At 49.3% G+C, this 13,673-nt stretch overlaps 1 long non-coding RNA gene across 1 annotated transcript in view; it reads left to right on the top strand.

Moving 5' to 3' along the window:
* Positions 1 to 13,673, top strand: part of LOC120638963 — a 173,813-nt gene that overhangs the window by 156,643 nt on the left and 3,497 nt on the right. Inside the window, exon 4 of the long non-coding RNA XR_005661026.1 lies at positions 13,585 to 13,662. This is a non-coding gene — a long non-coding RNA (uncharacterized LOC120638963). The remainder of the gene's footprint in view (positions 1 to 13,584; positions 13,663 to 13,673) is intronic.

Raw genomic sequence — 13,673 nt, 5'->3', positions numbered from 1 at the left:
CCATCTTCTTATTTCTTTGTGTCTGCCTCTTTCTCCCTCACTCTGTTTCTGTCTGCCTCTCTGTCTATTCCTTTCTCTCTCCCTGTCTCTGCCTCTCTTTGTCTCTCTTCCTGTCATTGTCTCTGCCTCTTTTCCTCTCTCTTTTCTTTCCTTGCCTGTCTGCCTCTGTCCTTGATCCTCTTTCTTACACTCTCTCCCCATCCTTCCTCCCCATGCCACCCAGCAAGCAGTACCCACAGACACCATCCCTGGAGTTGACATTTTCCCCAAGGGGCCCAGGTGTAGAGCAGAACTGATGCCCTCTATGGAGGGAGGCCTCATGCCTGTAGAAAGCGTTTCACTGAAAGGGATGGGGAGAGGAGGCCGTGTGCCCCCTAAGTGCCATTTTGTCAGGCTTAGCCCAACAGTTTGGACCTGCAGCTCTGCTTCATCCCCACTACCTGGTGTTGTCATTTCATCCACATGAACCAGCATAAAACGATAGTTTGATTAATGTCAGCAATCCGGCTTGCTTAAAGGTGCCCCGTTTGCTCTTTCTTTGCCTTGAAAAATAATACAGCAACCAACGAGACCTGGAATAAAGCTAGGAGCTGCCTGCAAGCCTGCAGAGCCAGGGTACCCAAGGGGAAAGAAAGGGGGAAGAAATCAGCTTTGTGTTTAACCAAGGTGATAGAGGTAACCTCTCTTGGATGTAGAGATTCAGCCACGCCTCCTGTCCTACTCCCAGACAGGTGAATGTTACCTCAGCTTGACCTTGACCTTTTGGAGAATTTCACAAGGCCTCAAGGCTGAAAACTCAATATGGGCTACCTAATTGCTCCAGGGCTAGTAGTTACTGGGCCGACTTTGCTCTAGGGTTCCAACATTCCAGGAGCTGTCTCTGGGAAAATGCCTCCCTTCCTTCCCAGATTTGAGGCACAGAGAAATTAAGTGATATGCTCAAGGTCCCACAGCAGGCAAGTGGCACCACCAGAATTAGAATCCAGGTCCTCTGATTCCCAGACTGGTGCTCTTTCCACTTGGCTATGCTACTTCTTATGTGTGCATGCATGAGTATGTCTGCATGCATGTGTGTGCCTGGATGTATGGTTGTGTGAGCGCATGTATGTATGTACATGGAAGTCTGCTCACGTGTGCATGCACGTGTGCTTGTGTGCACCTGGGTGCATGGGTGTAAAGTCAGACTCAGTGAATATTGCAAAGTGTGTGTTGGGGGGGCGGGGCGGTGTCAGAGACACAGTGCCCAGAGGAACGCTCTAGGTCTTGGGGTCCAAAAAGACTTCTGTAGGACACGATTTTAGAGGAGCTGAGGGGCGTTGCCAGGATTGGAAACCCAGTCCTAAACCCCAAGGAACTGATGAACCAGTGAACTGTGCATTTGCATCTGTAAGCAATGTCCAGCACCACCAGAGAGGGAGAGAGAGACCCACTTGGATTTCTGCAGCTCACAACCTCTGGAGGAGTTCACTTCCCTTGCTCCACCAGACTCTGATGCTGAAGGCAGCACCAATTACACCCTCCCCCACCCATGAACACACACAATTGCTGGATGTGTAGCACACACCCTTTTGGGGCCCTGCACATTTAGAAGAGGCCCCAGGGAAAGCTACTCTGCACCCAAGAGATTTGCTCTTTTAAAGAGACCTCTTTGTTTTTTTTTTTTCCCATTAGAAAGTAAATCTAATTTCAATGTGGCCTTTAAATGATCTTGTTGCTCTAAATGATCCAGCCAGGCAGTCAGGGCTTGGGAGGAATTATATGCGTGTGGGGTTTTTTTATGGTACTTGTTAAGCATTTCCTTTGCACCAAGCACTGTACTAAACTCTGGGATAAGATACAAGACAATCCAGGTGGACATCCCCTGTCCCACACGGGACTCACAGTCTTAGAAGAAGGGAATAGGTTTTAATCCCCATTTTCCAGATGAGGCACAGAGGAGTGAACTGACTTGCCCACGATCCCACAGCTGACAAGTGGCAGTGCCGAGATTAAAACCCTCTGACTCTCAGGCCTGTGTTCTATCCCCTGGGCCATGCTGTCTTAATAGTTAAATAATTGTGGCATTATTGTTATTATTAGTGCAGAGATAATAATGATGCACACCTATGCAGATGCATCCATTGGCTTGTGCGGATGTGTAGTAATAAGAATCATAATAATGAATTGTGACATCTGTCAAGTGTTTACTCTATCCCACCCTGCAGCCCAACCAAGGGACCCAGTGAGAGGACTGGGGATCGTGGGACGGGGAGGAAATAGAGAGCTCAAATGAATGGGGCCAGCCTGGGGCCCAAGAGGAAGGATATGAAAACGCCTACGTCATCTGGCACTGGAAACTGTTGCCTGACAGACGTTAAGGATTTCACAGAGGGCCGAGGTCGGGGAGGCGGGTGGGGGAGAGAGGAGCAGCTGAGCGATCCGTCTCTTTGTTTGCCTGTTTGATGGTGGCCCGGAGAACGAGTTCTCTGCAGTGATCTTGTTCTGCTTTCCCGGGGAAAGACGTGACTGAAGTTGTCCGGACTGAGGAACTGGAGGCTGAAACTCCTGATGTGTGAGATCACCCTTCTCACTGCCAGCTCATAAACCCCTGTAGCTCACTGAAGCTGCTATTCTTCTCCGGCCTCTACACTCCCCATCGGGCCTCTGTCCGCCCCCACCCCATCCCCTCCTCCCCGGCCCTCTCACACCATCCAAAGATTCTTCTCTTTCAAGGAAGGAATATTCCAGGTTCGCTGAAATCTAAAAGGAAGAGTGTCCCTAAGGCAGCCCACAGGGGATAATAACCCTGACTTCCAGCCAGCCCATTCTTCCAACTCTTCTCACGGCCCCCATCAGAGCTGCTCTCTGAGCTCCCCTCAGATTTCCCTTCAGAGCTCCCCTCGGCACTTCCCTGGGAATGGCCCTCATGGCTCATCAAAGCTCCCTTTAAACTCTCCTCAGCACTCTACTCATGGCTCCCACTGAGCTCCCTCTGAGCTCCCCTGGCCCCTTCCCTCAGAGGTCCCTTCAGGGCTCCCCTCAGAGCTCTCCTTAGAGTCCCCTTCAGAGAAATACCACACTCAGACAGTGAGGTTTTGGAGTCCAACGGTTTGGGGGAGACAAAGCCGAGGCAGGGGCCCAACCAACAAAGCCTAGAGTTGAAGGAAGACCTCAGTGGGCTGTGATAAGGCCAGAGAGGCCTGGGCTATCCAGACTCAGGGACAGTGTAGCCCAGTTGGTAAGCGAGGGGGACAAGGGAAGAGAAAGACTCAAGTCTTACTCCTCACCCCCACTCCCCAAGAGGTCAACGGGTTGACCCTGACCTGTCCTGAGCATAAGTGGGGACCCTTGGGGACAGACCCACTTGGGGAAATCATCGTGGCCTAGAGGAGAGCTGACCCACCCTTAATAATAATAATAATAATGATAATAATAACAACAATAATTGCGGTATATTATAACAGCATATTTAATGTCAATCACTTTGCTATCTTGTTGTGTAGGTACAAGATAATCAGGTCAGACGCAGTCCCTGTCCCACATGGAGCTCAAAATCTAAGGGAGACAAAGAACAGGTATTGAATCCCCATTTTACAGATGGGAAAACTGAGGCATGGAGAAGTGATGTGCCAAAACCATACCCTTGGACCAGAAACCCCTAAACCATGAACCTATTAATGTCTGTCTCCCCCTCTAGACTGCGAGCTCCCTGTGGGCAGGGAATATGTCTGTTATACTGTACTCTCCCAAGCACTTAGTACAGTGTTCTGCACACAGTAAGCACTCAACAAATACGATGGCCTGACTGATGGACTGATCAGGTCAGAATCAACCCATCCAGCCAGGGTCCTTTCAGTTCAGGGGTGGTGGGCCTGGACCAGCCATGAGGGTCAGCTGAGTTCCATGCCAGCTGAACTCAAGAGGCTAATGCCATTTGTTTCTCTTCCATGTTAAGCCTTTATGGATTTTCCAAGATTCTCAGGAATCTACTCCCTAGCCATGCAGGCTCTCCTGCCTGTGAACAGAGGGAGGGAGGGAGGGAAAGACGGAGGAAGGAGGGGTGGGTGCAGCTATGAGCTGACACGGCATTGGTCCCTGTGGATTCCTTGTTTGCCCATCAGGAAGCCCTGAAAACCACAGAGACATGGGTGGATTGGGGGAGAGGTGTTGTGGCTTTGACTAGTTACCTCTCTCCTCCCCCTACCTCCGCACCAGCACCTAGGCCACAAAGAAAGAAGAAGGCAGGGCTGTTATTTATTTTTTGATTCAGGTTACCTTAACAACAATGGTTAAACCAGGCCCTAAGCTAACAACGCTTTCAAAATAATTCTCTGCAGTACTGCATTGATCTCCTAGCTACTGTTCTTTGAGAGCCTCTGTGTCCCAGTGTTCCCTAACGGGAAAACTGTCCCTTTCCGTCCCGGATTGGCTCCATTTGTCACGGTGGCAGCTTCTCGCTCGACTGCTAATTATACGGTTGATGCCTGGTTTGTTATGGAAAGATGGTCTACAAGCTGTCCTGTCTTGACAGTTCTTCATCAGTGGATATTTTTTGAGCATCCGGTGGGTGGGTGGCTCTGTGCTTTATGCTGACGGACCTCCCTGCCTGTCCTTTCAGAACTTTAGATCCCACAGACCAATTTCAGCCAGGCACCTGTTAGACTGGAAGCGGGCAAAGGGTGGGGCCAGGTCGGATTCTATCCACCGCTAGCATCAGTGGCTGTAACAACTACTGGGCTCTGAGTCGCGAGGAGCCTGAAATTTCCTATTAGACGAGAAGCTCCTTGTGGCCAGAAAGTGTGTCGCTTGCTGGCTTTGTACTCCCCAAGCGCTTAGTACAGTCCATTGCCTCCAGTGGGTGTTCAGAGAATACTATTACTAAGATGAGGCGAGTAGGGGTCTCCTGGATTTGAAGGGCAGGCGGGAGTGCGGTCCAGGGAAGAGGGAGGTCATGAGCAAAAGGTCCACAGCAAAGGAGATGAGAGAGAGGCACAGTGAGTAGGTTTCTGGGAGAGGAGCAAAGCAGACAGGCTGGGGTGTAAAGGAAGAGGAACAACGATAGTTAGTGGGGAGAGAGCAGAGAGAGTGTCTCAAACCCAATAGGATTATGTTTCCCAGAGCCTAGTGCAGTGCCTTGCACACAGTAGCTGCTCAATAAATACCATTACTACTAATATTATAGTATGTGCTGGAGAGCCCTCGACAGCTACTCCTGGGGGAGAAGTAAAGGAAGAGAAGGACAACACGGATGAAGAGAAAAAAGAATATGTGGAGGAGGAGGAAGAGGGGAAGGAGAAGATGGGTTGTAAAAGAAGTTGTGACGGTTGTCATAGCCCCAGTTTGAACCGTTTAGGGTCCCATTTACTTAGTGATCCTCATCACTTTTGAAGCCTCATTGTGGGCATTAGGGCGCTACAAATGCCTTCCTTCAAACTAGAAGTACCATTGTCCTATTGTTTCTTAATGAGTCATTTCAACCATCAAAGAAGCCTCCCAGCCATAGAGTGCAAGGCTGAGAGAAACCAGTTTATGGCTTGGCTGTTAATGGACAGTTGCTTCTATTTCCTAGCTATCTCCCTCCCCTTCTTCTGCCCCTCCCTTTGTGCTCCCCAAAACACCCTCACCTCGCTACTCAAAGCGAGTTTTCTGTGTTGTACTTGCGAGTGGCCACGGTAAGCCCAAAGATATCTTGCAGAACTCACCTGACCCTGGCTCCAGGGCCCAGTTTTGTGCTCAGATTCCCAGGCCTGAAGCCAAGAGGAATCATATCTGAGTGGGAGAGCATGGAATTTGGCATTGAGGCTGCACTTGAATAAAAGGGATTAATTTAGGCCAGAATTCAGGCTGGTCATGGACTGCCCTCTCATACTTCCTGTGCAGACGGTGTAATGTGAGGATGCCGTGGGTGCCATTTTGTAGAAGTATTTGGATTTCTCGTGTTCCAGACCATTTCTACAAAAGGACTCCTGAACCCCTCACTCCACCTCCTCCTCCCAGGTTAGTGTGAGGGAACTCGGTTCTCTAGACTGTGAGGTCATTGTGGGCGGGGAATATGTCTGTTATATTGTTATATTGTACAGCGCTCTGCACCCAGTAAGCACTCAATAAATACGATCAACTGACTAACTGGCAACAGTGTCTGCGCCTCGGAACATGGCTGCAGGATGCAGGGTGGCAGAGGCTCGGTACTGAAAAGCAGATGGTTTGGGATAAATCCACTGACTGGCCACCCTGCCATGAAGAGCAGCAGGGCCTACCAGAAAGACATAGACCCGAGAGTCAGGAGGCCTGGGTTCTATTTCTGGCTCTGCCGATTGCCTGCTACGTGTCCTTGGGCAAGTCACGTAACTGCTCTGTGCCTCAGTTTCCTCCCCAGGAAAATGGGAATGAGAAGTCTGTTCTCCCTCTCAGACTGATAGCCCCCTAAAGGACAGGAACTGTGTTTGCACTTGGCATATAATAATATTTTTTTAAAAATGAAGATGGGGAAGTCCCATGATGTAGTGGATAGAGCATGGGCCTGGGAATCAGAAAGTCATGGATTCTAATCCTGGCTCCACTACTAGCCTATTGTGTGACCTTGGGTAAGTCACTTAACTTCTCTGTGCTGCAGTTCTTGCGGTTCTTCCCTCTTTGAATGGGGAATAATACCGTGAGCCCCATCTGGGACATGGTCTGGATCGAACCTGATTAGTTTATATCTACCCCAGCGCTTAGTACAGTACCTGGGACATAACAAGCACTTAAAAAATGCTATTAAAAAAAAAATCCTGCCTGGAAAACAGTCAATGGGCAAAATATTTGCATCTGTTTTTTGCCAGCAGGAGGCTTGCGATCCCACGTGGGGATGATCAGGGGCTTCCAGGGCCATGAGGCTCAGAGGGGTGGGGCAGCCACTTCTGAGAAGGGGTTGGGGTGACAGTGGTTTGCAGGGGTTGTCCCCACCCCTCCACTGACCCCCCACAATTCCCAGCTTCGCTCCTGGCAGCCCATGGTGGGGAGGAGGAAGGAGGGAGAAAAGAAAAAGTATCTTTAATAATAATAATAATAATAAGTATGGTATTTGTTAAGAGCTTACTACGTGCCAGGCACTGTACTAAGCACTGGGGTGGATGCCAGCTAATCAGGTTGGACACGGCTCCTGTCCCAAGAGGGGCTCACATCTCAATCCCATTTTACAGATGAGGTAATTGAGGCCCAGAGAAGTGAAGTGACTTGCCCAAGGTCACATAGCAGACAAGTGGGTAAGAGGGGGTTAGAACCCATGACCCTCTGACTCCCAGGCCCGTGTTCTATCCACTATGCCATGCTGCTTCTCTTCCAAGTGCTTAGTACAGTGTTCTTTGGCCCATTGTCTGAGTCTCTCTCCCCTCCTGCCTACCTCCCCCTACACCCCCAGTGCCCATTGCCTCCCCACCCCAACAGCCTCCTTATTCCCTCTTCCTTTCCCTCAGTGCCTCCTTCTCCTTCCTTTCAAGCACCTTCCCTCCTCGCCTGTTCATCTCCTGCCCCATCCCCCTTACTCAGCTCTGAGGGTCTCCTGCCCCCTCACCCCTCTGCTCTGTGCCTGGTGTCCACTTGGGTCTGGCAATGTCAGTCAACTGCCTCTGTCAGAGGCTCTGTCTTTGTTATTATTATTACTGTGTACCAGGCACCATTCTTAGTGCTGGAATGGACACAGGCAAATCAGGTTGGACACAGTCCGTGTCCCACATGAGGCTCACCGTCTCAATCCTTATTCTGCAGATGAGGTAACTGAGGTCAAGAGAAGCGAAGTGACTTGTCCAAGGTCACACAGCAGACGAGTGGAGGAGCTGGGATTAGAACACAGGTCCTCTGACTCTCAGGCCCGTGCTGGGAGTCTTTGTGTTTGTCACTGGGTGTGTGGATGTCTGTGGGATTAGAAGTGACTGTGTCAGTGTATGCCTATGTCTTGAAACATAAGTGGCTTTTTTCTGTGTTGTGTTTTTTAAATTAAAAACAAACCAGCCTAACTGCAATGTCTCTGGAGAGATTGGGTGCCAGCCTGGTTGCCCTTCCCTAAGCCCCCCCATCCTTCCTCCCCATCCCGTCACTTCCAGCACCTACTCCTCTGACCAAGACCCACCCAAGTGTTCCAGCCCTGTGCACTCCTGGCATGACCCCTAGCCCTGCAGGACCAGTGACTAGCCATCCCCCATGCTGACCCATGGGTGATAAGCCTAACCGTTCCAGGAGCCAAGCAGATGGATGGAATCAGGAGTCCTTTTTTTGAAGCCTTGACTGCCAGAGGCACTAGAAACCCCTTAATCAGCCTTTAACTCTGCACCTCAGTAACAGGCGACCCTTCCCTCCCTCTCCTTTCCCCACCCCCTCCCCCAGGCCCGAGAGAATAAAACTCACTTGTTTGTCAAGGAGACTGTGAATGCAGGGCTCTGTATGGGCCCTCGGAGTGATTTTGCAAACTGACTGCTGGCTCCTTTCAGTCGGGATTGGTATCCTAGCAGAATTCAGGGCGAATAAGGTTCCTGTCCTTGATTGGCAGGGGAATTGTTTGAAAGCCCAGCTAGCAACAACTGTGCTCAAACAGTGCGGTTGTTAGCCGGGCTCCCTGGCCTTTGTGGACGGGGCCTATGAGGTAGTGTCTCCGGCTGAGGGGTCAGAGGGCTGTCCCGTGCATCTGTGAGCCTGTGAATCATCCAGACCCGATAGCGTGGACCGTGTGCCTGATGCGCAGCCATTAGCATCTTCAGAAAGAGCTCTGAAAAACCGGAATTTCAGGGCGTAGTCCATTTAGTGTTTCAACCTTAGTAAATACGGTAAGGCCGCCCCCCCCCCCCCGCCCCCGTTTAATTCAACAAAGCCCTAACCAGCTGCCCTTTGAAAAAGGGGGCTCCCCTGCTTTAAAGTCAGCAACGGGACCCCACCACATTGACCGCAAAATTTCCTTTCTGTCACTCGCACCAGAATCGTGATTGTGGAATTAGTTAAGCGCATACTCTGTGCTAAGCACTGGGCTGAATTCAAGATTATCAGGCCCGATACAGTCCCTGTCCCTCATGGGGCTCACAGTCTGATAGGGAAATGGGAGACTGTATCCCCATTTTATTGAGGAGGAAATGGAGGGCCAGAAAAGTGAAGTGACTTGCCCAGGTTCACACAGCAGGCAAGGGGCGGAGTCGGAATTAGAACTCAGGTCCCCTGAATCCCAGGCCCAGGAGGCACAGAGAAGTGAAGTGACTTGCCCAAGGTCATGCAGAACTCCAAGCCGCCTCTCATTTGGGGAAGTTTAAGGTGTCATTCGCAAGTGTGCAGGGAGCTGGGCAGTTGCTCTGCAGGAAACTGTTGCGGGACCTGCTGAAATCATAATAATAATAATGGTGGTATTTGTTAAGCTCTCACTATGTGCAAAGCACTGTTCTAAGCGCTGGGGGGATACAAATTGATCAGGATGTCCCACCTGGGGCTCAGAGTTTTAATCCCCAGTTTACAGATGAGGTAACTGAGGCCCAGAGAAGTGAAGTGACTTGCCCAAAGTCACCCAGCTGGCAAGCGGCAGAGCAGGGATTAGAACCCATGACCTCTGACTCCCAAGTCCGGGTTTTTTCCACTGGGCCACGCTCTGCTCCAGTGAGGAGGGGGAGAGGAACCAGGCAGGGTAGACCAGTGGGCTGCCCAGTTGCAATGTAGACATTCAGCCTAAATTTTTCCCAGTTCTTTTAAGTGTGTGTGTGTGGGGGGAATTACAATTGCGGAGGATCACCAGTGGCAAAAAACATGCTTTCTGATCCGAACAGAGGAAAAGGTGACCTTTAAAACCGAGGGTTTTGCTTCGCAGCCGCGGTAGCCAGCCGCGTTTGTCTTCCAAGGCGATGCGCCTGCCGCCACCTAGCGGCGGTTCCTGGGATTGCTAGTTCTGGAAATTTTTTTTTGGCTCCTACGGGGCGGCTGAGGGACAGAGCAGGAGTGAAGTCCTGAAATAATCACCATAATAATAATAATGTTGGTATTTGTTAAGCGCTTACTATGTGCCAGGCACTGTACTAAGCACTAGGATGGATACAAGCAAATGAGGTTAGAAAGTCCCTGTCCCACATGGGGCTCACAGTCTTAATCCCCATTTTACAGTTGAGGTAATTGAGACACAGAGAAGTTAAGTAAGTGACTTGCCCAAGATCACACAGCAGACATGTGGCAGAGACGGGATTAGAACTCATGACCTTCTGACTCCCAGGTCTGTGCTTTATCCAGTATGCCATGCTGCTTCTCAGCTTTGTGATCAAGGAACATGTCTTTTTTAAAAATGGTTTTAGTTAGGCACTTACTGTGTATCAAGCACTGTTCTAAGTTCTGGGGTAGATTCAGGTTAATCAGATTGGTCCCAGTTCCTGGCCCACAAGGGGGTCACCTTTTAAGTAGAAGGAAGAACGGGAATTGAATCCTCATTTTCAGATGAGGAAACTGAGGCACAGAGAAGTTGTGACTTGCCCAAAGTCACCCAGCACGTAAGCGGCAGGGACTGGATTAGAACCCAGGTCCTCTGATTCTCTGGCCTGTGCTCTTTCCACTAGGTCACGCTGCTGCTCAAATTGATCCATCTACGCTACGAGAGAAGCAGCTTGGTTTAGTGAAAGATCACAGGCTTGGGAATCAGAAGTCATGGGTTCTAATCACAGCTCCACTGCTTGTCAGCAGTGTGACTTTGGGCATGTCACTTAACTTCTCTGTGCCTCAGTAACTTCCTCTGGAAAATGGGGATTAAGACTGTGAATCCCACATGGGACAACCTGATAACCTTGATAAAATGGGGATAAGATGCCTTCTCCCTCCCCCTAGAGAATGTGAGCTCCATGTGAAACAAAGACTGTGTCTAATCTACTTATATCGTATCTCTCCCAGCATTTAATATGCTGCTTGGAAAATAGTAAGTGCTTAAACAAATATCACAATTACTATCATTATTACCCTCTAAGCATCAAGGTAGACTGTGAACCCCTTGTGGGACAGAGACTTTGGCATACTTAATTATCTCGTCTGTACCCCAGTTCTTAACACAGTGGTTGGAACAAAATAAACCCTTAACAAATGCCACAATTATCATGATGCTGCCACATAATGGCTCCAAACACATTCCAGGACCCAGAGGGATGAATCCTGGCTCTTTAAATATTTTATTGACACCTTAAGCAGGGAAAAGGCACTGGAAAGAATCTGATTCATTGTGTTATTCTTCAGAATCATCCAGGGGTGGTGGGAGCCCCAAGATAAAAAAAAAGTGCTCAGTACTGTGCTTGGCATGCAGTAAGTGCTCAATAAATACAATTGAATGACTGAAAAGATAAACCTGCCATCACCCCCTGCAAGATCCGGGAGTATAGACAACCGACTCTCATCACTACTTGACCAATATCTGACTGGACAGGTTCCTGGGTGATTCTGGGAAGTCCTTACCCTATCCTCTGTGAGCAAAATAGGCAGCATGGAGGAGCTCCAGGGAGAGGGCACATTTCAACCTGGAGATCCCTGGATCTCATTGTCCATGACTGCCCATGCCCGTTGATCCTGCCAAACATCTGTAAAAAAGAGAAGAGACAATCCTGTGCTCTGAAAAGGGTCAGAATTCACCTGCACAGAGGCAAGAGGCTGGGAACCAGGGAACATCTCTTCCCATCCCCTTTTGGCACCATGCTTGATTTTTGGTCAGTGTGCTCCAACAGTGGCTGTGGTTTCTTTGATTTGTACCCATATGTCTTTCGTTATTCCCTGCCAAGAGCCGAGGAAGAGGGGGAGGGAGTTTCAGGATAACAGGAAAGAAACGGGCCTTTTTCCTCCCCACTCTCTGCGCAGTTCCCAAATAAGCTGCAACGGCAGGCTTGAGGAATGACGGTAAAGGCTGACATCTCGTGGAGAAAGAGAAATGGTGAATTCCCCACCAAATTGTTTTTCCCAAGGCCCAGTCAGGCAAGGAGAGGCTAAGTGAAACACAGACAACATATTCTCACACTCCTTCCTCCTCTCCACCCTCCTCATCACCCTCACCCTGTTGCAGGTGGGGGCCGTTCCCAGATGGTCGAGCTGCTGGGGGGACCCTGGATAAAGGACCCTTTAGTCTCTGAATGGCAGAGACTTTACATTTACCCCAGCTCTCAGAAATGTGATAATAATACTAATAATTGTGGTATTTGTCAAGCACTTACTATGTGCCAGGCACTGTTCTAAGTGCTGGGTTGGTACAAGCAAATCGGTTGGACACAGTCCCTGTGCTACACAGGGCTCATGGTCTTAATCCCCATTTTTCGGATGAGGTAACTGAGGTAACAGAGAGGTAAATCGACTTGCCCAAAGTCACACAGCAGAGAAGTGGCAGAGCCGGAACTAGAACCCAGGTCCCTCTGACTCCCAAGCCCATGCTCATCCACTAGGCCAAACTCCTTCTCTAAGTGTCAGTTCTGTTGGCCAGGAATTAAACTCAGGTCTCTCGCATGGCAGGCGGGAATTCTAACACTGAACCACCAATGTTTACAGTGCTTACAAAGTGTCACCTGAGGGGTAACCCATCGTTTCATATCATCCTGGACATTCTGGTTTCCAGCTGATCTGTCCCCTGTCCAGTACAGATCCCTTTATGTCTGATAGCTTTATTTTTCGATGTGCAGTCTCCTTCTGCCTTGGCTCCCTAAGCGTTTAGTACAGTGCTCTGCACAAAATAAGCACTCAACAGATACCATTGATTGAATGATTGATTGATTGATTGAGTTGTGTCTGTCTGTCTGTTATATTGTATTCTCCCAAGTGCTTAGTACAGTGTTATGCACACAGTAAGTGCTCAGTAAATACGATTGAATTGAATTGAGTTCCATGGCTCAGACTCGGGGTCCCCGTTCATAGGGTCCTGGGAGGGGAACATAAAGGTGGAGCAGGAGTAGGGGTCAGGGAAGTCCCTGGAGAAACACTCTAGGAGCTGCAGAAATGGGCATACTTATGATACCATCACGTTCTGCTGTGGGCCCAGCCAGCATCACACATGTGATGTCACGAGGGTCTCCATGTCCAGCAATTTTGAATAGCATCAGAAATTCCCTCCTCTAAACTTCCCTCCTTTGGAATGGCTTCCTAAAGATCAATTATCAGACTAATCATAATAAGGTTTAAATCGATAAATGGCAGGTGGTGGCAGCGAGGGAGACTTTACCGCTTTTAGGAAGCCTACAGGAGTCGGCCTCCTCAATAAAAACCTCAGCTCTACCTCATTTGGATGGAACAAACCCAATTTCAAAGTGGCTGCCAGGGGCAGAAAAGAGTTGTGATAGGACACTGTGTGTGGACTATGGGGAAAGCATTTGAGCCGTGGGGTTGGTTGGGCAACAATGGTGGCATATCTGGGATGTTACAGAATGTGTAATTTTGTTTTTTTGTATCCAATTTGGAAATCCTATGAGATTTAGAAAGAAATGTTGGTGGTGCCAAGAAGGGTCATTTCTGTGTGGTTTTTCCTGCCTGGTTTTTATTAGTTCTTCATAAGTCCAAAAGGTATCAAATAAGAAGCCTCCCAGTAGACCCAAAGACAGTCTTCCCCTCCACATCTTTCCCAAATGACTAATCCTGCTTATTGAAAATTATTTCCAGACCAGATCACCGAGATCATCTTCTTCCACCCAAACCCCAAGAGAAACTGAGTCACTTGAATGAAGACACTTGTAAAAAGTGAGTTGCTT

Source organism: Ornithorhynchus anatinus, chromosome 18 (assembly GCF_004115215.2).
Source record: "Ornithorhynchus anatinus isolate Pmale09 chromosome 18, mOrnAna1.pri.v4, whole genome shotgun sequence".
Taxonomy (NCBI): Eukaryota; Metazoa; Chordata; class Mammalia; order Monotremata; family Ornithorhynchidae; genus Ornithorhynchus; species Ornithorhynchus anatinus.
Note: the sequence above shows the minus strand (reverse complement) of the source record. Positions and strands in the feature narration are given on the sequence as shown.